General features: G+C 35.8%; 1 long non-coding RNA gene across 2 annotated transcripts in view; it reads left to right on the top strand.

Annotated features, from left to right (window-relative positions):
• The window catches only part of LOC133239107 (uncharacterized), a 49528-nt gene that overhangs the window by 11154 nt on the left and 12446 nt on the right, over positions 1 to 25928 (top strand). Inside the window, exon 2 of one of the 2 annotated variants that reach the window (XR_009733721.1) lies at positions 5443 to 5577. The exons of the other annotated variant lie outside the window; for it this stretch is intronic. This is a non-coding gene — a long non-coding RNA (uncharacterized LOC133239107). The remainder of the gene's footprint in view (positions 1 to 5442; positions 5578 to 25928) is intronic. 2 annotated transcript variants of the gene reach the window in all.

The raw sequence follows: 25928 nt of genomic DNA, 5'->3' as shown, positions 1-25928 counted from the left end.
TTAAAAGTAATGATTTACTAGTATTTTTGTCACTTAGTATGACAGTCTTAAATATCCAAATATAAATATTTTAATTAACATGTACAAAGATATTGATTGCCTGTATTAACATTTTATATCAAATGAAGTTACATCAAAAGACACAGAAACAGAAACAATAATGACAAAATTAAACCCCAACATACATATAATTACTTTATATGTTAAAATGTCTAAATACACAAATTAAAAGACAGAGATTAACAGAATAGATCCAACTCATGTCTCAACCATACTCTGTATACAAATCATTAATAGAATTATGATGATTAATCTTATAAGATACATTCGGTTATATAATTAAAATAATACAACAGCTTGAAAAAATTTTATGAGTGAAAAATAAAACTTTTGCTTCTCCTTAGGTCCCTTTACCTTCTCCATCTTAATAATATACTTGTCTATATACATTTATCATGTCAGATAGTTATTGGGCCTCCCTGGTGGCTCAGAGGGTAAAGAATCTGTCTGCAAAGCAGGAAATCCAAGTTTGATCTCTGGGGTGTGAAGATCCCCTGGAGAAGGGAATGGCTGCCCACTCCAGTGTTCTTACCTGGAGAATTCCATGGACAGAGGAGCCTGGTGGGCTATAGCCCATGGGGTCACAAAGAGTTAGACACAACTGAGCAACTACACTTTCACAGTTATAACTTGTATTGTAATCAAACTATTTGCTAAAAGAAGTTCATGTGATGAAGAATAGCCTATTATATTTACTATTGTCTATTGTTTTTCTTTCCTTTCTAAAGGTCACTGTCTTCTGTTATCACCTTCTTTTTTAGAAGGTTTAGAGAGCTTTTGTTAGTAATTGTTTAAGTGTAGATTTGCTAGCACAAATTATTTTAGCATTCTTTTGACTGAGAATATGTTTATGTCTTCTTTATTCCTGATGGATAGTTTCACCAATGGATATAGAATTTCTGGTTCCTTTTAGAATTGACAGCTCTTTTCTTTTAGCACCTTAAAAACAAAACAAAACAAAACAAAAAGCACACAGTTGTGCTTCCTTCTGGCCTGCGTGGTTTCAGATAGGAAATCCACTATAATATGAATTGTTATTCTTTTACAGGTAATGTATTCTTTTCCTCTGGCTATTTTAAAATTTTTTTTCTTTTTATTTCATACTTAAAATTTTAATTTTGTTATATCTTGGTGTGGATTTCTTTGGAGTTATTTGAGGTTTTCGCATGTTTACATATGTAGATTTGTGTCTTTTGCCAACTTTGGCAAGTTTTCAGCCATTGTTTCTTCAAATACTTTCCCAGTACCACACTCTTTCTCTTCTGTACTGTGATAAAATAAATTTTTGCTCTTCTTAAATTTTTCTACAGAAATTTCTGTTGATCTGTCTTTATCTTCAGTTGATTTTATCATTTCCATTTACACTCTGTTGTGTACAATTGAGTTTTTTTTTTTAATTTCAGTTAAATTTTTTTAATAATAGTTTTTGATTCTATAATCTTCAGTTATTTTATATAATTTCTATTTCTGTGCTGAGATTTTCTGTTTTCATATGTTTTGAGACAATTTGTAATTTTTAAGGCAGTTGCTTTTAAAATGCTTGTCAGATAATTTCAATATCAGCTTAATCTCCATATTGGTTATCTTTTCTCATTAAATTCTGATTTTCCAAATTCTTGGTATAATGATTTTTTTTATTGTATCCTGAACATTTATTTTATTAGTGGATTCCTGTTCCTATCCAAGTATTCTATTTTAGCAGGCAGTTAGTTGTTCTATTTAAGTTATATAGTATATAAGTTATAGTCTACTTCTCTGAGTTTTAATTCCCTTGAATATTTAGTTTGTGATCCCTTGCAGTGATATTTTGTCTTGTTTGATTTCTGGTGCTGCTAGGACTCCTGTGTAAGCCCTATTGGTGCCATCTGTGGGGTACTGAGCAATATTATGTGTGAGGCAAAAAACCACTGGCCCTAGTTCCCTTATACCATTGGATGGAAGCCAGGGAGTCACAGAGCTTTACTATTGCAGTAGAAATGAGCTGGTGGGACCAGTGTCTGGGCCCTGCTTCTGGACAGGGGAATAAGAACATTAAGAGTTTGTTTCTTCCATGCTGGGAGATAACATCACTCACCTGCCATAAGGTATGGAACAGAAGCTGGGATGGCTGAGACTTTGCTGTTGCCACTGCTGTTGGTAAGTTGGATAATCAACAGAGGCTCTGAGGAAATCTGCTTGAGGTTCCCTACTAGGTCTCTTTTGGGTTTCTACTTTCCCAGTCCTTTGGTGAGAAAGAACAGATTTGTCTTTCTTACTTCTTTTTCTTTCTATCTTTCTTTCTTTCTTTTTTTTTTTTTTCCCCTTTATGCCTAATCATTTCTTATGGCAGGTCTCTCCATTGCCAGTCCAAGGTGTATGGGATAGGAAAAAAAAAACAACAAAAACAGGTAACTCACCATGTTGTTATTTCTCAACTCCTGTACCCTCTAGCTGGTACACATTCTTCTTTCCAGCTTTCAGATTTATCTTACTGTTGTCTATAAAGTACTTTTAAAGTTATATAATTATACTTGGAAGAAACAGGGAAAAGTGAGTCTATACTTTCTCATATTCCTGAAGTCTTAGCTAATATTTTTAGCTGTGGTTTTAACTTACAGTTTTGTATGCTTAGCAATTAGCATTGATCTTGAAAAACACTAGTTGTTTGGCAAAAAAAAAAAAAAATATATATATATATATATATATATATATAATTAAGTGAATTAGCAAATGAGTCATAAGATGCTTGTTGTGTCTGACTCTCTATGACGCTATGGACTGTAGCCCAGCAGGCTCCTCAGTCCATGGGATTCTCCAGGCAAGAATACTGGAGTGGATTGCCATGCCCTTCTCCAGGAGATCTGTCTTCCCAACCCAGGGGTTGAACCAGCATCTCCTGTGTCTCCTGCATTGGCAGGCAGGTTCTTTACCACTAGTGCCACCTGGGAAGCCCAAGTGAGTGGTTGCCTAAATAACATGAAGGAAGGAAGGAGAGAGGGATAAAGGAGAAAGGGAAGGAAAAAGAAAAGAAAGAAAAAATAATGAAGAAAAAAGGAAAGGAAGAATGCTGTTGTCAATGGACAACTTTAATAACAGCACTGTATATTAGAAAAAAACACTAGCCTCAACTGTGTAACTAGAAAACGTAGCGTTATTGACTATCAATTTAAATTCTATAAAATTATGTTTTCTTATTTATAAAATTAAAGGCTTTCCTTAAAATTTATCATCCCTTTCAGTTATGTATGCTGTGACTCTCAAACATTTTTTTTTTCTGAAAGTCATAATTGATTACAGCCTGAAAGTTGTCTGCTATAGAGCTTATAGTTGTAACCCCTGAGGCAGCATGCAAACCGTTTGATACAGCTGTGCAATAGTGGGGAACAGCAGCAAGTTGACTGAATTGATGTAAAACAATAGGTGATTCTGTATATTTTCCCAATCAATGGCATTTGTAGGACATGAGTCAAAGGAGTTGAGCTGCCAAAACTGAAGGTCTCAATAGTGCTTTCACCTGTGAGCAGGTGGTCCCATACTTGTGGTTTTCCAAATACGTTCACATATTGAGAGAAAAACATCCACTGGCTATTATCTTTGAATATGAAGGACAAACATATCATGGATAATGCCCATCCAACTGTTAATGCAGTCTGTGCCTTTGTTGGAACTTCTGTTCTCAATCTAGTGGATATTTGATTTAACTGATAACTGTGCCTTGTTGATATACAATTAGCACCTAAACTTTTAATGCAAGAAGTAACTAGGAATGTGCTGAGAGTGCATATGTTTACTGTCTTGGCCCCAAGTCACTAATGGTCTTATACAAATTTTGGAAGTGAGAATAAAACTGTAAACCAAGGAGAAATATATAAATGCATCATTAAAATATTATTATTCTCACATCATAAACAAATTTATACACACACATGCAGGCATTTAACTCTAATTATATATAAATAAATTAGCCTTAATGGGTATATAGTATGTTTCATAATATATATGGAATTATGATTGTTCTTTTCAGATGCAAGTACAGAGACTGTTCATAATTAATATTACAGTAGCCTTTTATAATCCGTTTTCTGAAATGTAAGTAGAATGTCATAAAATGCAAATCCAAGCATATATTTACATTATTAAATCTTTTGGTGCATACTGAATGAATATTTAATACATTCAACACACTGTATATAATGTGGAGAGTATTGTTCAAAGTGTGAATAAAACAAATATGAAAAGTACAGTCTATTGGATGAACACTTGGGAGACCATACTCTTTAAATATTTTACTAGTCCCTATATGATATGGTCCCTGATTATAACTTATTATTGTTTTTTCTCTTTATTCTCTCCTTATCACTTCACCATTCTCCCCAACCCCTTACCTCCCCACTGCAAATTAAAACATGCTTTCTGTTGCTCTTAACCTTTCTTACATGCTCTTCCTTTTGACTGAAATAAATACTAGGTCATCTTCTAAACTTGCATGTTTGTGTAGAAAGTGTCACTAGTTTCTCATCCGTAGTTTTGATACCAGTTCTTCTGGAAGGCCTTTCTTGATGATCCTGTTAGCCTTAGACATTAGCTAAGTGCCTCTCTTCTCTTCTCCCTTATCACCCTATACTGTTCTATAATAGCTCTTATGACATTGTTTTAGACAGTAATGCATAGTCTTATTTAATTGTTCAAGGCCTGGATAGATGCTGATCATCTTTTTTTACATCTCTTTTTTATTGTGGTAAAAAGCATATAATATGAAATCTAACTTTAGATATCTTATATGAAACCAATGAAGTAACCAATCACTTAGAAACAAAAAGCAGAATGTTGTTTGCCAGGGAGTGGGAAGAGGGGGAAACTGGGAGATGATCAATGGTATAAAGATTTATTTTAGGAAGATAAATAAGTTTTAGAGATGTGCTTTACAGCAATGGTGAATATAGTTAACAATACTGTGCTACTTTCTTTAAGGTCAGTTTCTGGAGATGTTTTTTATTCCTCTGATTGGGTCATATTTTCCTGTTTCTTCATATGCCTTATAATGCTGTGTTGGAATCCACACATTTGAACACAAAAAGACAACTCTTCCAATCTTATCTACTGGCTTCATACAGGGAAAGACTTTCACCATTCAATCCAGCTACAGATTTTTGGGTCTTTCCAGCTTTTTCTAAGGATGCACCTTCTCTGGACTTGTGTATATCATTTTCCAGTTTGAAAGGTTTATTGTTTTTTTCTGGTTTTGCCTGAAGCCACCAGTCTCTCTGTATCCCTCAGGTGTCAAGGTGTAACTATTCTGTCAGCACTTCATGTCAGATGAAACAGAAACCAGTCTCAGACTGCACATACCTGCAAAAGTGAGAACGTTGGACCCATGCTCTACTCTTTTCTTTCTCTCACTAGGGAGAAGACACAAACTGGATGCTTACTCCTGATCATGGTGAACTGAGGCTATTTCTGTCTACAGTTTTACAACTCTCTAGTGCTGCCACAGTCTGCTGAATTCTTTTTTAATCTCTGCAGTCTCTGGCATCCAAGGTATGCCAGTTACCTGTCAGTGCCTTGAGTCAGGTTAAACAGAAAGCAGTCCCTCTAAAATCTGGAACTTTAAATACACATTCTACCATTCTCTTTCCTTCCCAAAGGAGAAGCCACAGCTGGGCTTTTCTTCCCAATTACAAACTGTGCTAGCTTTGAGTAGCATGGCTGGAATTAAATAGCTTTTCTTATCTGTTTCATTGTGACTCTTCTTGGATTTGAACTTGCCTTAGTGCTACATCTTCCTAACTGATTTCTGAATTTCTCATAGAAGTTTCTGGGGCTGTATGTTGTTAAGTTGATGCTTCTGTGGTGCACCAGGTTCTGGGGCTTCCTGTACCATCATTTTGCTGATGGATATTGAGGTTCTTGAGTAACACTGTTTTCTCAATATCCAGCAAACTGCCTGGCACATGATTATACAGATATTAATAAATATCTGTAGAATATGAATGAAGTAGTTCCAGTTCAGGGCTAGAATATCAAACTTGTTTCTAAATGATATGAAAATATTTGGTTTTCTAAAGGCATTGATATCTTGGCAGGTTTGTTCATTTCTCCTCAAGACAATGGGTTTCAGAGTATGGAGGGTTACTTGCTTAGTCACGTCTGACTTTTTGTGACCCTATGGGCTGTAGCTTGCTACGCTTCTCTGTCCGTAGAATTCCCCAGGCAAGAATACTGGAGTGGATAGCCATTCGCTTCTCCAGGGGATCTTTGCGACCCGGGGGTTGAACCCAGGTCCCCTGCATTGTAAGAAGATTCTTTACCATCTGAGGCACCACATGAAAGACTTAGTACAAATTCAGCATGTAAACAGCAAGACCTAGAGCAGTGCTTTCCAATAGAAATGTATGCAGTAATGAAAATGTTTATTTCTGCTATCCAAAAGATTGCCATAAGCCAGATGTGGCTTTTTAGCATATGAACTGTGGCTAATGTGAGGGATAGAACTTAAAATCTTATTTACACCTAATTTTAAATAACCACGTGTAGCCAATGGTTACCATATTGGACAGTGCAGCTCTGGAGGACTTAAGAGCTGGCCTGGGTCTCTAAAAATGCATTTTGAAAATATTTATGCTGCAAAATTTCCTGTTTTTTCCTTATAAAAAAGAGATGCAATGTCATTGTCTTCATTTTGAACATAAGTTTCTATCTGCTACCAGAACCAGTCATTTTTAAATTACTTTTTGTTTCCTTCATTCTTTCCTTTTCTTGGCTAAATCAATCATTAGAATAACAGGCAAAATTTTGATATTTCCATTGCTATTATTCCATGGTATTTAATTTTATATCAAACCAAAAATATATATACATATATACTTGGGTCAAATAATACTACAAAACTTAAAAAACATTTTCCTAGTAAGTACTTTGCCCCCGCCCCCCACCTTGACTTAGTTCCTTTGAAAAAAGTACTTTGAACTCTTCAGGTATTTTTTCTGATATTTCCTTTCATACATATAAAACAATCATGGAACTAGTGGTTTTCAAAGAGCTTTATGAGGGTAGTAGTGTTAGTTGCTTAGTCATATCTGACTCTGTTATTCCATGGACTGTAGCCCACCAGACTCCTCTGTCTGTGGAATTCTGCAGGCAAGAATACTGGAATGGGTTTCCATTTCCTTCTCCAGGAAATCTTCCCAACCCAAGGATTGAACCTGGGCCTCTTGCATTGCAGGCATATTCTTTACCATCTGAGCCACAAAGGAAGCTCTTCAGATATATAAAATATGCTTAAAATTAAGTTTTCTCTTTTCTATGTCATCCTTTATCCATTTACGGCAGATGAGGATGCAGCTCTCTTGTATGACTTGATCTGAAAACACACACACACACACACAGGACATATCCCTTTCCCATTTCTCTAATGCAATTTCTTCATAATTCTGGTTAAATAAAATTTTGGCATTTATATGAATAAGTCTCTGTAAATTATATTTACTACGGAGGCAGAATTTTGAAGAGTAAATGCCCTGATGCTCCCTTTCATGTGAATACTACTGTTTTTCTTTATGTTTCTCACATATTTCATTCTAGAGGAGAAAGGAGTAATATCTGATTGGTGAATTTGGAGGGAAGAACAGAGAAGATTTGGCCCTGCCCCTCACTCTCACTTCACAATAAGAATGAACTTGCTCATGGAATGACCTCCATGCTGTTTGGTTTATGATTCCAAGGCCCTACCCCTACAAAATAGGGGAGATGTCCTGGTGGCTCAGCTGGTAAAGAATCCACCTGCAATGCGGGAGACATGGGTTCGATCCCTGGGTTGGAAAGATCCCCTGGAGAAGGAAATAGCTACCCATTCCACTATTCTGGCCTGTTGGGGTTGCAAAGATTTGGATACGACTGAGCGACTTTCATAGTTTTAGGGGATAAATATTCACATTTGGGGAAGAACACATATAGAATTGAGGAGTCCTTTTGTCCAGGGTCTGTGACTTGGATTTTGAATTTTAGTAAGCGGGGAGGGCACTATTAATGCTTATGGAGAAATATGTCACACCATATGTATTTGATTTTTAATGGTTGAATCTGGGCAAGATAATTTAAACTGTAAAGCTTAGATTTAACTTATGATGGCTTTAGCAACAAATAAGTAGCTAATCTTATAGAAACTGACCTTTACATTTTGGGTCTTCATCAGTTAAATAGGGGTTGAGGGCTTTAGCAAAGTGTTAGGGTCTGGGCAAACAGGAAGAGTTAGGCCTTAGAGAGGCAGAGGTACTACTTTTGACAAATGACCTAATTTCTCTAAGCATTAAGTTTTCTTATGTAAATTACTGAAAATAATTCTACTTCTTAGAATTCATAGACTTGTTAGGAAGATTAAATAAGATAATAAAGAAAAATAAATTAGTGGAGTGCCTGGCATATAGTGAGTTCTTAATTTTTTTCATATTTATGTATTTATTAATTAATGGCTACACTTAATCTTCACTGCTGTGCCCAGTCTTTCTCTAGCTGTGGTACACAGGCTTCTCATTGCAGTGGCTTCTCTTGCAGTGCGTGGGATCTAGGATGGGTACATGGGTCCACTTGTTGCATATGTGATATTCTGTGACCAGGGATCAATATCACATCCCCTTCTTTAGAAGGTGGATTCTTAACCACTGGGCCACCAGGGAAGTCCCTTAATCCTTAATTTTAGATACCAATGTTATTATTTGTATATCAATTGTACAATAAGAACAGTTCAGATTGCTTCACATTATACTCTTCGTATACCTAGGATGTCATGGCAATTCTGAACAATGACAATATCATGACATCTGGATAGCCAAGATTACTGGCTCCAAATGCAAACTGTAATCACTGCTACTGATTAATGGGATCCATTATTATACTTTATAATGGTTTCTTAACTCTATTCTGTTATGGACTCCATTGTGTCTCCTCTAGATTTTATATGTTAAGACCTAACCTGTCAATGTGACTATTTGGAGATATGGCAATTAAGCTTAAATGAGATCATAAAGTTAGGCCCTGATCTAATAGGACTGTTGTCCTTACCCTTTCTTTGAGTGTCACATACAGAGAAAAGGACATGTGAGGATACAGAAGGAAGGTGACTTTCTGCAAGCCCAGAAAAGAGGCCTCACAAAAGAATGGTCTTGCTGGTACCTTAATCTTAGATTTCCAGGTTCCAGAACTATGAGAATAAATTTCTTTTATTTAAGCCACCCAAGTCTGTGGTACTTTATTATGGCAACCCAAGTTGAACAACACATTACTTTATCAATTTGAAATGGAATGTGTTTCCATGGCTTTTAACCATCTACAGTTATCTAACCATGGCTCTGAAGGCCACAGTTCTTTAACTATTTAATAATTGATTAGGTCAGTTTATTGGAGAAGGAAATGGCAGCCCTCTCCAGTGTTCTTGCCTGGAGAATCTCAGGGATGGGGGAGCCTGGTGGGCTGCCATCTGTGGGGTCGCACAGAGTCGGACACGACTGAAGCGACTTAGTAGTAGTAGTAGTAGGTCAGTTTTAATCTTCCTATAGCCTTTTAAGTATCATGCTTTATTTGTTATTTGGGAATAAAATTGCATTTTCTTTTTTTTTAAATTTAATTTAATTTTATTTTTTAACTTTAAAATATTGTATTGGTTTTGCCATATATCAAAATGAATCCGCCACAGGTATACATGTGTTCCCCATCCTGAACCCTCCTCCCACCACCCTCCCCATACCATCCCTCTGGGTCGTCCCAGTGCACCAGCCCCAAGCATCCAGTATCCTGCATCGAACCTGGACTGGCGACTCATTTCATATATGGTATTATACATGTTTCAATGCCATTCTCCCAAATCATCCCACCCTCTCCCTCTCCCACAGAGACCAAAAGACTGTTCTATACATCAGTGTCTCTTTTGCTGTCTCGTATACAGGGTTATTGTTACCATCTTTCTAAATTCCATATATGTGCGTTAGTATACTGTATTGGTGTTTTTCTTTCTGGCTTGCTTTACTCTGTATAATAGGCTCCCATTTCATCCACCTCATTAGAACTGACTCAAATGCATTCTTTTTAATGGCTGAGTAATACTCCATTGTGTATATCTACCACAGCTTTCTTATCCATTCATCTGCTGATGGGCATCTAGGTTGCTTCCATGTCCTGGCTATTATAAACAGTGCTGTGATGAACATTGGGGTACATGTGTCTCTTTCAATTCTGGTTTCCTCACTGTGTATCCATAATTGGAATGCTTTTACCTTACTGCCTGTACAGAGAAATAGATCATGGAAGGACATTAAAAGTAAACAGTAATATAGACAAAGAATAGTGTTTTAAGACTGTGGATTTAACTTGAATTTAAAACTTTCCTCTACTTAATCACTACTTCTTTTTAGTAAATACATACACATTCAGTTCCTCAATAATGAAGAAGAAAGGACAATTGGATGTATGTTTTTACATGTAAGGGATTTATTTAAGTGGAAAAAGCAGATATCAGAACATATTTTAATTTAAATTTTAAAAATATGTAATGGTACATTTAATACATATGAAACAGTATTCTGTTTCTCATGAAAATAAATGCAAGTGTGCAAAAATGAATGTAATTATCCCCAAATTAATGAAGAAATAGGACAAAGAGTGTTTGTGTGCATTTCTCTCACTTGAACAATTTTCAAGCTGAACTTCAGCATGTAATTTTTTACTTGTCACTAATGAAGTTATATCCCTGCCATAGCTGTCTTGTATCTCTTTTTCTTGAGAGTGGGTTACATTCTAACATGTCATAATTGTAGGTTCTGAGGTTAATGGAAACACAATGAAAATATAAGCAGAGTAAAGAAAAAAAAAAAACACAGGTAATATGTGTTAGAATTCAAATAACAGAGGAGAAGAAGGTCTTTTGCTTTGAGGCAAATAACACTTTGTAGCAAGGAATGAAAAGCAAGAGTGTAATACCTCTACTGATATTTTTTATAACCTTCGTGATTTTTAAAATTATATACATCTTTTCCTTAACCAGAAGGAGAACTGGATGCTTAATTAAGAGACTAGTATCTAGGCCTGGATCCACTTTAACTCAGCTTCATGATTTTGAATGAACTGCACCTCCACAGATTGAAACACCTTAAAGTATGAAAGGAAGGAAACAGGCTCTATGACCTTTAAATAACTTTAGACTCTTAACAACTGATAATGTTATTACTGTTCATTTATCTTCTGCCAGTGTTTCCTCTTTAACATTTCACAGTGGTACCTAGTGAGTGCAATGAGAAACACATCCTGAAACTTTAGTGGAGTTGCTATAAAACTTGAACAGGACAATACAGAATTGTCTGCTGAAAAGTTTGTCTACCAGAAAAACAATGCCAAGTAAAATTTATAGTGCTTCTAATTTTCACCTTTGTGCTAAAGAAATTTTGTTATTTGTCCTCAAAATAAATTATTCCCATTATATCAATGAAAAGCTCAGGGAAGTCTAATGATTTGTCCTTCAACTAACACTGTAATTACTAGTCATCTGTAAAAAATAAAACCATCAACACAAAAGAACATGGATAATGAGTTAACTATGCTGGAGATACCATAAGTAAACTTAGAACATTTCCAAAAATACGAACACTGTGCATGTTATTTTGTTTATCTTTTCTTTTGCTCTCCATTCCATTGTCTCCTACTAGTCCTGAGACGAAGAACAGAGACAAAAAAAACAAAAAGCTTTTTAGTCATTATTTCACCTTTGTCTTTTTTTTTTTTCCTGTTTTTTACCCTACAAGCAATTTATGCCAATAGTAACCTCCCTCACAGATATGTAATAAAGATTAATGAAGTGTATTTATTTTCCTACTTGTTGGGTTGCTGGACTTATCTCTGGAGATGCTATAAGCTTTGTCAAATAGAAATAATGTTGTATATAGGAAAAGGAAGGATCTTGTTCATTAGGAAATTTCTTACTCATTAATAACTTACCATTATTATCTTTTAGAAAGAATAGAACACACACTTCAAAAATGATGATTAATACAACTTTCCTAAGTGTCTTTTTAGTACATGATTATTCCCCAAAATTCCCAAATAGGATTAACACATCAGAATAAAAAAGTAGAAAATATAGCTCACTGAATAAGCAATAAAATGGAAAAAACAAGCAAGTATTCTAGATCTCAAGTGATGATTTATTAACTGTATTCTCATATCTGAGTCATTTAATATATTTGGGTTTTACCTCTAAAATGAGAATTGTAATTCTTTATTAGACTAAAGGTAAAGGTTATACTAGATATTCTTTTGAGGCCTCTCACAGTTCTGAGAGCCAGGATTCTCATACTAAAGGTGATTCAGTGTATCAAGATGAATTGCCAATCTCTGTTTTTTCGCAGATTTGTATCACATTGAACTGCACTTACTTTCAACAGGATATTGAGAATTATCTCTTCGATTGCTAATTCAGTTATTCAACAAATATTTATTCAGGGCCTAAATTGTGCAGTTTCTGTTTTATATCAGGCTGCTTGCTCTTTATTTCTTGAAGTCATCCATCCTTCATGGTCCATATTATAAGATTTATGCTTTAACTTTTAAAGTGGATTCATATATTATAGTTTTGAGTTCTTGACCAGGTTTGAACTGCTCTATAATAGTACGGAATTTACTTCTTTGAATTCTCTCAATGGTATGGCAGAAACTACTCAATTCTTCTAAGTATTTTATCTCTGCTTTTAACTTAACAAATATTAGAGACACTGCCACCACAATAAAAGGATGTATTTCATAGCATCTCTTGCAGTGGTTGGCTGTTGAGGTATAAAGAGAAATTTTTTAGAGTTCCATAAAGTTTCCTTAAAAGGGAAGAGGAACCATCCCTTTTACCTATTGCTTAGAATGTTGATGTGATGGCTAAAGCTCTAATAGCCATCTTTGATCATGTGGAGACTTTTCCAGGGAACAAGAGAAAAAAAGCCTGCTATCCTGACAAAGTGAAAGTGTCAGTCGTGTCAGGCTCTTGCAACTCCATAGACTGGAGCCTGCCAGGTTCCTCTGTCTATGGAATTCTCCTGTCAAAGATACTAGAGTAAGTTGCCATTTCTTTCTCAAGAGGAACTTCCCAACCCAGGGATCACACCCATGTCTCTTGCATTGCGGACAGATTCTTTACTATTTGAGCTACCAGACAATATTCACTCTAAACTAAATTCTTAGTTCCTTTCTTTTATAAAAGAATGAATATCTATTTTGGCTAAAACACTACTTTTCAAATCTTTGCTACTCACAACCAAACATAATCCTAACCAGTAGGACCTTGTAAAGTGTCAGGTTCATAATAAGAATGTTAATAAAACCATATTGAATAGTTGGCCCCTATTTTGTTGGTTATAAATGTATCCAAGTAGTGTGTGTATGTGCATATGTGTATATATAGCCTATCATATCCTGTCATATATGGGAAGTAATTTCCATAGGAATAAATGTTAGAGTTAGCATTTTACAAGTTTTATTTAATTGCAAATTTAAATTAACATAAACATAGTCATTTGAAAATGTTACAGAAATATGAAGAAAAATATTAAAAATATTATAAAAATTGCCTTAATATAATAATAAAAGTGTTAGTTCCAATACAGTACTATACTAATGCTACTGATAATAATGTAAGAGTGAAGGAGAGATGATTCCCCAGTCCATCCCATTTACTTCCCGCATGTTTACAAAGGGCATGATTAGTGTTTTTTTTTGTTAGTGTGTCTCCATGCTACAAAATTATCGAGGCAAGGAAGTACAAAATCTGCAGGGTGGGCTGAGAAGCTCCAGATTCAGGAGAGTTGATGGTGTAGTTCTAGTCTGAAGGCCAGGAGGTAAAGACCCAGAATAGTCAAGTTCAGGATCAGTTCACAAACAATCTAGCAGGCCAGTCTTTTTGTTCTATTCAGTCATTCTGCTGACTAGATAAGGCCCACCCAAATTATGGAGGGTCATCTGATTACTCAAATATAGCTGATTTAAATTTTTCTCATCCCAAAACATTTTCCAACTTAACACATAATTAACCATCACCAGTCCTTTGTTCAGATAATTGCAGAAATATTTTAGTGTCAAAATATGGGTGATGCTAAAACTGATTCTTGAAAGATGAATAAATATTTGTTACATAGACAAGGCATCTCATGAGAATACCTAGACAAGAGGCAATAATTTCTAGGCAGAGGCAAAAGCACAGGTCCTTCCAACTTCTAGGTTTGTGTTACAAACTGCTTGTTCATGACTATAACACTTTCCTATTTAACATTTTTCTATTCTAGGAATGTTCAACATAATCATTGTGAGGCTAGATTCTGGAATTAGCCAAATTTGTTTACAGTCATTAGATTTGAGGGTCTGTATGCAAAACTGATTATATGCAATAAATAAGAGATACTTGTCCCATCTATGATTGCCTTAAGTCATTTCCCCTAGGTTTGCCACAATGGAGTTTCAAATCTCAAACTCAGTCTCAGTAATATATAAAGTACTGTTGTGCTTATAATTCTGACAAGCTACATTTAGCTTCAGTTGAGGCTTATGGAGACTTATGAGGCTTACTGGAAACACATAAACATTTTAATAAATTTCCTTTAGATATAAATTCCTTTGAAATATAACACTTGTGGAAATATTGTTTGAGTGCCATGAGAAGGAGGCAGCATTTTTTGAGCAGCTGCTCTCATTTTTCCATTTCTCCCACTTTCATACAAAATGCCTTAATATCTATCCTGTGACAGGGGTGGAAGAAACTGTTATATAGAGAAAGAAATCTCAAAGAACTTATACAGGTTTCCAGTGAGTTTTATGAAACATCTAATTCATTTCAGTAATGCCAAATATCAGGAAACCTCACAGAGGTTTGTTGCCATAATTAAAAGAACTTATTGAGTGCCACATTTTGCAAAATGGAATTGAGCCACCTTATGTGGAAAGTGTTATTGATGTGGCCTCTGTCCCTTCAGTCTAGGCAATTTGGTCCAGCAAATCCATGTGCAAGTGGAAGTTTCCTGGAGCTTAGATTTCCTGACCATGTATCCAAAAGTATTAGACATGACCATTTTCACCTTTCTCCTTTTCAATCTTTCCCATGTTATAGTCTCATGCAAAACTTCACAGTAAACTTAACTAAAAGGTTATGGTCCAAGGAAGTGAGACCTATGATAGAGAGAGGGATGACTCCCCAACTTACCTTGTCCCCTGTAAACACACACATACAGTGCCACTAATAGCGCTGGGTTAGACTAGTAAATAGGAGATGAGAGTCTTTTTGTTTTCCCAGAAACAGAGACATCAATAGTTTAATGGATAGGAGGATCTTAACACATCTGAAACAAGGTACTGGAGCAATACCTCACCAAATGTGGCAGACATGGTTAGGAAGTGAGAGGCTTTGAAACATGATGTTCTTCCTGCCTCGAGCACTCTTCTTCTTCTGGCTCTTCTTTATCTCTTCAGTCTTGAAATAAGACCTTTATAAAAGTTTTCATAAGCTATTCATATAGCGTGAGTGAGTGCTAAGTTGTTTCTGTTGTGTCTGACTCCCAGTGACTCCATGGATTGTAGCCGACCAGGCTCTTCTGTCTACTGGTATTCTTCAGGCAAAAATACTGGAGTGGGTTGCATTTCCTTCGCTAATTCATATAGCACTTATTTTTTTATTTGAAAAGAATTTATATTTGCAAGTAACAATTTTTGTGTATTTTTCTGTTTACATTTGTCCTGTCCATGTCTCCCTCTAGAATGTGAGATAAAATCCTATGAAAGTAGATTACTTTTTTTGCTCACTATCTTATATATAAAATCTAGCATACTTCCTGGAATATGAAAAATACTAAATAAATTTGCACAAATTAAATGAATTAAATGAAATAATGTGAACTGTAGTTTTGTGAGTATTGGACTAATTACTTAACATTTGAGTTTTAGTTTCCTCATCTATTTTTGTAGAAGGAAAAATGGCTTTTTTTTTTTTTTTTTAATTAATGGACTTTGTGATGATCAGCTGGGGAAATGAATGAGAAAGTATCTTTAAACTTCTAAACCCAATGGAAATATTTGGTTGCATCTAGTAGGTTATTAAAGCTAAACTCTAAGCAGTGCAGTTTTAATAACTAAACATCACTTTCCTTCCAATTTTTGATCTGTGATTTTCTCTAATTTAGTTAACAGAATTTCACTCTCTCAATTTAGTTCAGTTCAGTCATTCACTCGTGTCCAACTCTTAGAGACTCCCTGGACCACAGCACACCAGTCTTCCCTGTCTCACCAACTTCCAGAGCTTACTCAAACTCTTGTCCATAGAGTCAGTGATGCCATCCAACCATTTCATCTTCTGTCGTCCCCTTCTCCTCCTGCCTTCAATCTTTCCCAGCATCAGGGTCTTTTCCAGTGAGTCAGTTCTTCACATCAGGTGCCAGAGTATTGGAGTTTAAGCTTCAGCATCAGTTCTTCTAGTGAATATTCAGGACTGATTTCCTTTAGGATGGACTGGTTGGAATTCCTCGCTGTCCATGGGACTTTCAAGCATCTTCTCCAACACCACAGTTCAAAAGCATCAATTCTTCAGTGCTCAGCTTTCTTTATAGTCCAACTCTCACATTCATACATGACTACTGGAAAAACCAAAGACAGACCTTTGTCCGTCTCTGGACAAAGATGTCTCTGGACAAAATATCTCTGCTTTTTAATATGCTATCTAGGTTGGTCATAACTGTTCTTCCAAGGAGCAAGTGTCTTTTAATTTTATACCTGCAGTCACCATCTGCAGTGATTTTGGAGCCCAGAAAAATAAAGTCTGTCACTGTTTCCATTGTTTCCCCATCTATTTGCCTTGAAGTTATGGGATCAGATGCCATGATCTTAGTTTTCTGAATGTTGAGTTTTAAGCCAACTTTTTCACTCTCCTCTTTCATCAAGAGGCTCTTTAGTTCTTTGCTTTCTGCCATAAGTGTGGTGTCATCTGCATATCTGAGGTTATTGATATTTCTCCCGGCAATCTTGATTCCAGCTTCTGCTTCATGCAGCCCAGCATTTCTCATGATATACTCTGCATATAAATTAAATAAGCAGGGTGACAATATACAACCTTGATGGACTCCTTTCCCTATTTGGAACCAGTCTATTGTTCCCTGTCCAATTCTAACTATTGCTTCCTGATCTGCATACAGATTTCTCAAGAGGCAGGTCAGGTGATCTGGTATTCCCTTCTTTTTAAGAATTTTCCAGTTTGTTGTGATCCACACAGTCAAAGGCCTTGGCATAGTCAATAAAGCAGAAGCAGATGTTTTTCTGGAACTCTCTTGCTTTTTCAGTGATCCAGCAGATGTTGGCAATTTGATCTCTGGTTCCTCTGCCTTTTTGAAGTCCAGCTTGAACATATGGAAGTTCATGGTTGATGTATTATTGATATCTGGCTTGGTGAATTTTTAGCATTACTTTGCTAGAGTGTGAGGTGAGTGCATTTGTACAGTAGTTTGAGCCTTCTTTGGCATTGCCTTTCTTTGGAATTGGAATGAAAACTGACCTTTTCAGTCCTGTGCCCACTTTTGAATTTTCCAAATTTGCTGGCATATTGAGTGCAGCACTTTCACAGCATCACCTTTTAGGATTTGAAATAGTTCAACTGGAATTCCATCACTTCCACTAGCTTTGTTTGTAGTGATGCTTCCTAAGGCCCACTTAACTTCACATTCCAGGATGTCTGGCTCTAGGTGAGTGATGACTCATTGTGGTTATCTGGATCATGAAGGTCTTTTTTGTATAGTTCTTCTGTATATTCTTGCCACCTCTTCTTAATATCTTCTATTTCTGTTAGGTTCATACCATTTCTGTCCTTTATTGAGCCCATCTTTGCATGAAATGTTCCCTTGGAATCTCTAATTTTCTTGGAGAGATCTCTAGTCTTTTCCATTATATTATTTTCCTCTATTTTTTTGCATTAATCACAGAGGAAGTGTGATCACTCTCTACTCATATTTTTCTCCTCTAATTTTCCTGTCATTTCATAATACAAGGAATGGCTAAGTGTTCATTTACTTTCTTAGAGGAAATTGTGCTTCATTGAAGTTGCAACCTGCTCAAAATTTTCTATTTTTAATAAATGACAGGGAGAAATTCATCCCACATGCCATGAATCCAAGTTCTTCTGATAAATCATAGTGGAAGACACAGCAAACAGGAATCATAGTCCTTGAAAATGCTTTACATTGTCTCCTGTATTTCTGAGGAAGAAAATTCAAGTAAACAAGTCCACTTTTTTTGGCAAGAATATTTCTTAGGTGGCAGATGTGTCTATCAGGAGGTATATGGTGTCTGATTATATCTATATGGCATTGACAGTCATTGATGAACATTTCTAGGAGTCTAGAAGTTGGATAATAATGATGTTCAATTTCGATCATTTCTTAATTAAAAAGTGATGTATAGAAGTCTTTTGGACTCTGTGGGAGAGGGAGAGGGTGGGATGATTTGGGAGAATGGCATTGAAATACATATAATATCATATATGGAACGAGTCGCCAGTCCAGGTTCGATGCAGGATACTGGATGCTTGGGGCTGGTGCACTGGAACAACCCAGAGGGATGGTATAGGGAGGGAGGAGGGAGGAGGGTTCAGGATGGGGAACACATGTATACCTGTGGTGGATTCATTTTGATATTTGGCAAAACCAATACAATATTGTAAAGTTTAAAAATAAAATTTAAGTAAATAAAAAGTAATTGGCATAAATTTATAAAAATAACTTTTCTATCAACTATTTGTTTGCAATGAGGAATAGTTTTTATACTAAGGAAAGGTAAACTCTTAATTCTTTTCCTTTATTGCTATGCTATATGCTATATGCTAAGTCACTTCAGTTGTGTCTGACTCTGTGCGACCCCATAGATGGCAGCCCACCAGGCTGTCCCTGGGATTCTCCAGGCAAGAACACTGGAGTGGGCTGCCATTTCCTTCTCCATTGCCTTTATTACTCAGTTTTAAACAAAATAAGTTAGTTAACTATCATTCTCTAATACTGACCAATGAACCTTTCATTTCATTTTGGTTTGTTTCTTTAATTTGTTGGTTTTGGCTATGTTTTGATATCATTATGTACACCTAGATATAAATACATTTGATGAATTTCAGTTATTGCAGTTATCATGCTAATTATGGTCTAATTGTCTCAGTTGTATCCAAGGGAAGGCTCTTCAAATTGGTCTCTGAAACTTTTCTGATATGCCCCTTCTGCTGAGAAATGGTTTTCAAGTTTCCATTTTCAAATAGTTCTCATCGAATAATAGTGTTCTCACAGAATGCTAAAGGTGTTTTTCTTTGTAAGTTACCATCTGCTAAAAATAAATTAGTTGAAATTACATTTATTATTGTTTACTCACAAAATGAGCTATATTTTAAAATATAAATGAATAAGCAAATAAGTAACCACTGGCTCCAATGAATTTTGCAAAACTTTTGCTTGTTTTTTCTAGGTATAAAATCCTATCATCTGAAGATCAAAAAGCCCATTTGGAAAGTACAATACCAAGTATAAGGGTGGGCAGTTGAAAATTAAAACCATATGCAATGCTGAGTATGATATTTTAGATGCTAAATGTAATACAATACATTTCAAATTGGATGACCAATGTCAATCTAAAACACTGTTTAATCTGCAATTTATATTGAGTTGAAGCAGAGAGAATTTTTCTTCCTCAGCTTCTTGGCTTTGAACACAATATTTTACAGATGTCTGACCTTTGGATTTTAATGTGATAATGTGGCTTCCCCTGAACAAAGGCCTAAAAGCTGATTGTCAGAAATTGTTTTTCATTGAAGAATGATCCCAAATTGCATACAAAAATGACACCATATATTTTCTAAATGCCTATACATAACAATTATAGTTGTTCCCATAGATATTTTAAGACTATTAGGTAAGTATATTAAGGAAGTGATTTTTTTTTTGAAGTCTAGTAACTTGAAAATATGTTTAATTCTTCTTGGGAAGTACATTCATTATCACAGTTGTCACTTTTTCTTAAAGTTTTATTGTATATATTGTCACATGAGCTCAGGGCTGTTTTCTTGTCATTGTTATTTCTATTCAGGATCATTTAATCTGCACATTAAAATGTTACTAGTTGTTGTTTTCACAGTTTTATCTGTACCCTCTAACTCTCTACTAGAGGTTACATGCTGAGATGCAGTATTTTTCTTAGCCTTTTCCTTATAGATTTTCAAATTGATGACAATAGGAAGATAGACAAAAGCCAATTTGTAATATTCAACAGTTTTATTAATTAATTGATATCCTCGTATATGAGTGAAAGGTTTTGTTTTTTAAAACTTTGCATAATTTTGTACTGTTGGTGACAATATATTACTTTTTGAGTAATATTTATTATCCATTCTCTCTTCTGCATAATTACTGGTGGTAGTGAAAAGTTACATCTTCAAACTAGTTCCAACCCTGTATAGTCATTTGACACAAGTAGAAGTTCCACCTTGTCATTTGGGAGGCCTGTGGTTATTTTATGGGGAGTTTCTTCAAACTGCATTGTTGGTTACTCTTTTAATCCCTTTCTTACTTACTCAGATGCGTTCTGCCTTGAAAGTAATAAATGTTTCCATTCCCATAGAGGCTCTTTCTTTTTTTTTATACTCAGTAGCAATTATAAAATTCAAAAGCCAACCGTCAACTAAGGGTGAGCAGATGATACAATTTTTCATTCTCCCTGCAGCCAAATGCTCCCTATTGAATCCTCCTAGAAGCCTGCCTCAGTTCTGCAAGTCACCTGACTTAGCTGCCATTTCCCAGCGTCTTTCCTTGACCTTGGACTGACTGCCTCCTGTGTAAATGCCTTCTGTCTTCTGTCTCTCACTGGTTTCAGGGCTTTCTCCTTGTATCTGACATCTTAATGCTACACATCCCTGCTTCTGCATACTACCTGAATAGTTTTGATCCACAAGATGCTCTAACACTTCTGCCTGCATAACATCCACTCCTTGTTTATGCTGATCTTTATGCTGCTCCCCTCTAGCTTTACTCTTAATAACTTTCAATCCCTTCAGAACCCAAATGGTGTGTAGTCACCAGCCATTCTGTTTCGTCATCACAGATCTTTTTTATTAGCTTTTGTCCATAATTTATTAATTTAATTCAAAAATCCATTTTTATTTTCAATATCCTCCTTGTCTTCTGTATCCTCAAGCAAATTCAAGTCTCCATATTTTCATGTAGCCATTTCTTAGCCTTAATTTTCTATGTTAAATTATCATTATTTTTCTCTCACTGACTGATGATACACTTTTTCTCATCAGCAATCTTCCATCTTATAACACTTCAATTCTATACTTCAAGTTGGTGCATGTGATAATTAAATTCTTAGTGTAGTTTGTATTCCAATTATTTTATCTCTGTTCCTTAATGTTATCTATTTGTCATGTTATTTCTCTCTGATCTTACTCTGTCTGTGTGTTTGTATAGATCCTTAGTATAGTTTTCTCTTCTCCAGTATAGTTTATGCTTTCATTCTTCTCTAAGATTTTTCAAATTTTATATTTAATTTTAGTTTTTAATGTGAAATCCTAACTATGATCTGTTGTTTTATAATCTACACTTTTAATGCAGGCTGAAATTATACTATATATTACATGTAATATATATACATAATATAGTATATACCTTCAAACCATGATATAAGCACTTCTAAATTTAACAAACTTTATAAAACCAAGTCATATGCTGGGGATGAAGATACAAATAACATTTATGCTTCCATCAAGGAACTCATGGTCTGTTGGGATTATACAAAATTAAATAGGTTATTTCTCTGTATTTTGATGTGACTTAAGGTAGAGAAATGGAGAAGGCAATGGCAACCCACTCCAGTGCCCTTGCCTGGAAAATCCCATGGACGGAGGAGCCTGGTAGGCTCCATTGGGTCACAAAGAGTCAGACACGACTGAGCAACTTCACTTTCCCTTTTCACTTTCATGCATTGGAGAAGGAAATGGCGACCCACTCCAGTGTTCTTGCCTGGAGAATCCCAGGGACGGCGGAGCTTGGTGGGCTGCCCTCTACGGGGTCGCACAGAGTCGGACATGACTGAAGTAACTTAGCAACAGCAGCAGCAAGGTAGAGACATACTTAGAATGTTGTGGGAACCCGGAAGAGAAGCATCAATCTAGTGTGGGGAAAAGTACCTGGTTGATTACCTAGTTTCTTAAGGACAAAGATTGTGACTACCTTATTCATTTTTCTTTACCCTGTCCCACCATTTCTCTGTACACACTGAATGTAACTAAGAAATATTCAGTGAATGAATGAATAAACAAAATGACATGTAAGTGGATTTCTAGAGTATGCTTATTGCTTAGAATATACCCAATACTAACAAATTGGATATAAAAGGAACCGAACATTAGGGGGAATGGCAGGAATTTTGACCTAGGAGGTTTTTTAGATGCAGCAGTTCATCATAATGAGTTCAAAATCATAGATGATCAGGATCCACTAAATGATTTTAAGTAGGAAGTGCCATGGTCAGGTATATATTTTAGGAAATAATTTTAACCTGTAATATGAAAAAGGTATTTGGTTAAAAATTGCAGAGAAGGGTGTGAGGAAGATCCTTAGGTATGATGATCAGATAGATTGGACTCAATAGTAGCAAGTATCACCCTGATTCTGAGTGACACAGTGAATTAATGGGGAGAGGGAAAAGAATGTTTAGATTTGTAATTCCTCTAAATAATGTTTTTCTGAATCAAAAGACATTTGACATAGTCTCTGGGGACTATGCCAGATGGAAATTATATTTCCTCATCCATGTACAAAGTACTCAGACTCTTCATATTTCCTTTCCATAACACACCTGTACAAAAAAATAGTAGTTTGTGTTAAATCTATATCTCCCTGAGATTTTTTTTTTTAACTTGGGTAAAAACTGGTATTTCTTCCTTTTTCCAGAGGGAATGATGTCCAAATCCTCTCTCACTGTCCATTGTGTCTCTCCCCGTGTTCTATACATCTATGTGATTTCATTTCTATAAAGAGTTTCTATGCAGATTTCTTTGAAGAGTTTTTATTATATTCATATCTCTTCTAATGAACAAACTGCTAATTCAAAATGAGATAGATATTTTGGGAAATAATTACTCTGACTTAAATTCATATTTCATATAATTCTTTTATGTATATTTATTTACAGCTACAAATTAAATGTATGTTTTAACTGGCCTCTAGCTTTTCTAAATATTTCATTGCTTAAATTTGGAGAGGGGTTAGAATATTGTAATATTCACTTACAAGGGACTCTCAAGAGTATTCTCCAACACCACAGTTCAAATACATCAGTTCTTTGGTGCTCAGCTTTCTTTATGGTCCAACTCTCACATCCATACATGGCTACTGGAAAAGCCATAGCTTGACTAGATGGACTTTTGTTGGCAAAGTAATATCTCTGCTTTTTAATATGCTGTCTAGGTTGGTCATAATTTTTCTTCCAAAGAGCAAGCGTCTTTTAATTTCATGGCTGCAGTTACCATCTGCAGTGATTTTGGAGCCCAAACAACTAAAGTCTGTCACTGTTTCCATTGTTTCTCCATCTACTTGCCATGAAGTGATGGGACCAGATGCCATGATCTTCATTTTTTGAATGTTGTTTTAAGCCAGGTCTTTCACTTTCCTCTATCAGTTACATTAAGAGGCTATTTAGTTCTTTTTTTCATTCTTAAAACTTTTAAACTTTCCTTCTTAAAACTACAGCAAACATAGTGGCTGCTAAGTCACTTCAGTTGTGTCCAACTCTGTGCGACCCCATAGACGGCAACCCACCAGGCTCCCCGTCCCTGGGTTTCTCCAGGCAAGAACACTGGAGTGGGTTGCCATTTCCTTCTCCAATGCAGGAAAGTGAAAAGTGAAAGTGAAGTCATTCAGTCGTGTCCGACTTTTAGCAACCTCATGGACTGCAGCCTACCAGGCTCCTCCGTCCATGGGATTTTCCAGGCAAGAGTACTGGAGTGGGACATAGTGGAATACTCATCAAAAGGAAATACACAAATAAGTATATCTGTTATTAACAAATTATTATTTTAGCAATCATATTCAAGCAGACTGCAGGAAGTCACCATTAACATGTCAAGGAATTTCTTTTTACTGAATAATACATTTGTAGAAGAAAGAGAAATAAATTTTATCATGGGAGTATATTTGAATGAGAGATCAACGTAAATTTTTGAATGAATTATTTCTCTCTCTGGCGAAGCTGAGACTAAATTTTTATATTATTGACTTTTTTATTATATATAAATTTATTTTGAAAATAAAATTTACAATGTAGTACTATGATCCAGAAATATCAGCAGTTCTAAAGCTGGACAGAGAAGAAAAAAGTTTAATCCTTTTTTCCCTCTGCCCCACCCTGTCTCACCATCTATTTGTTGTTGTTGTTGTTGTTTTTTTTAATTAATTATTTTTTTCTAAATTTTTAAAAGAAAATCCATCCTGAACCCTCCTCCCTCTTCCCTCCCCATACCATCCCTCTGGGTCGTCCCAGTGCACCAGTCCCAAGCATCCAGCATCGTGCATTGAACCTGGACTGGCATCTCATTTCATACATGACATTTCACATGTTTCAATGCCATTTTCCCAAATCTTGCCACCCTCTCCCTCTCCCACAGAGTCCATAAGCCTGTTCTATACATCAGTGTCTCTTTTGCTGTCTCGTATACAGGGTTATCGTTACCATCTTTCTAAATTCCATATATATGCGTTAGTATACTGTATTGGTGTTTGTCCTTCTGGCTTACTTCACTCTGTATAATAGGCTCCAGTTTCATCCACCTCATTAGAACTGATTCAAATGTATTCTTTTTAATGGCTGAGTAATACTCCATTGTGTATATATTATTGACTTTTAAGGGCAAAAAGACATTCTTGAGAATTGCTTCTAGGAGAATGGTGACAAAATTTCAGATATGTAGAAATAGAAATATTTGCTTTTATCTTCTTATAGAGACTCCAGTAATGTTCTGTTTCTTCTGCTGTTGCTGCTAAGTCACTTCAGTCGTGCCCAACCCTGTCCAACACCATAGACGGCAGCCCATTATGCTTCTCTGTCCCTGGGATTCTCCAGGCAAGAACACTAGAATGGGTTGACACTGGAGTGGGTTGCCATTTCCTTCTCCGGTTCTATTTCTAGCCCTTTGCAAATGAAAGAAATAAGCAACCAAGTATTTCTCAGTGTCTTTTCTTTTCCAGTAAGTGAAAACAAACAAGCTTAGTCTGATAGAAAATACATCTGTTTTCTAATCAAAGAGAGAAAGTTGAAAGTGCTTGTGAATGGTTATTATGGTTCTGTTATATGCTTACCTGGAAACAGTGGCTGAATTTATTTTTCTGGGCTCCAAAATCACTGCAGATGGTGATTGTAGTCATGAAATTAAAGGAAAGGAAATTAATTGGAAGGAAAGTTATGACCAACCTAGACAGCATATTAAAAAACTGAGACATTGCTTTGCTAACAAAGGTCTGTCTAGAAAAAGCTGTTTCTTCTAATAGTCCTGTGTGGATGTGCGAGTTGGAGTATAAGGAGAGCTGAGCACCAAAGAATTGATGCTTTTGAACTGTGGTATTGGAGAAGACGCTTGAGAGTCCCTTGCACTGCAAAGAGATCCAACCAGTCCATCCTAAAGGAGATCAGTCCTAGGTGTTCATTGGTAGGAATGATGTTGAAGCTGAAACTCCAATATTTTGGCCACCTAATGCGAAGAGCTGAATCATTTGAAAAGATCCTGATGCTGGGAAAGATTAAGGGCAGGAGGAGAAGGGGATGACAGAGGATGAAATAGTTGGATGGCATCACCGAATCAATGGATA

This window comes from Bos javanicus, chromosome 26 (assembly GCF_032452875.1).
Source record: "Bos javanicus breed banteng chromosome 26, ARS-OSU_banteng_1.0, whole genome shotgun sequence".
Taxonomy (NCBI): Eukaryota; Metazoa; Chordata; class Mammalia; order Artiodactyla; family Bovidae; genus Bos; species Bos javanicus.
This window is presented reverse-complemented; position numbering and strand designations above follow the sequence as displayed.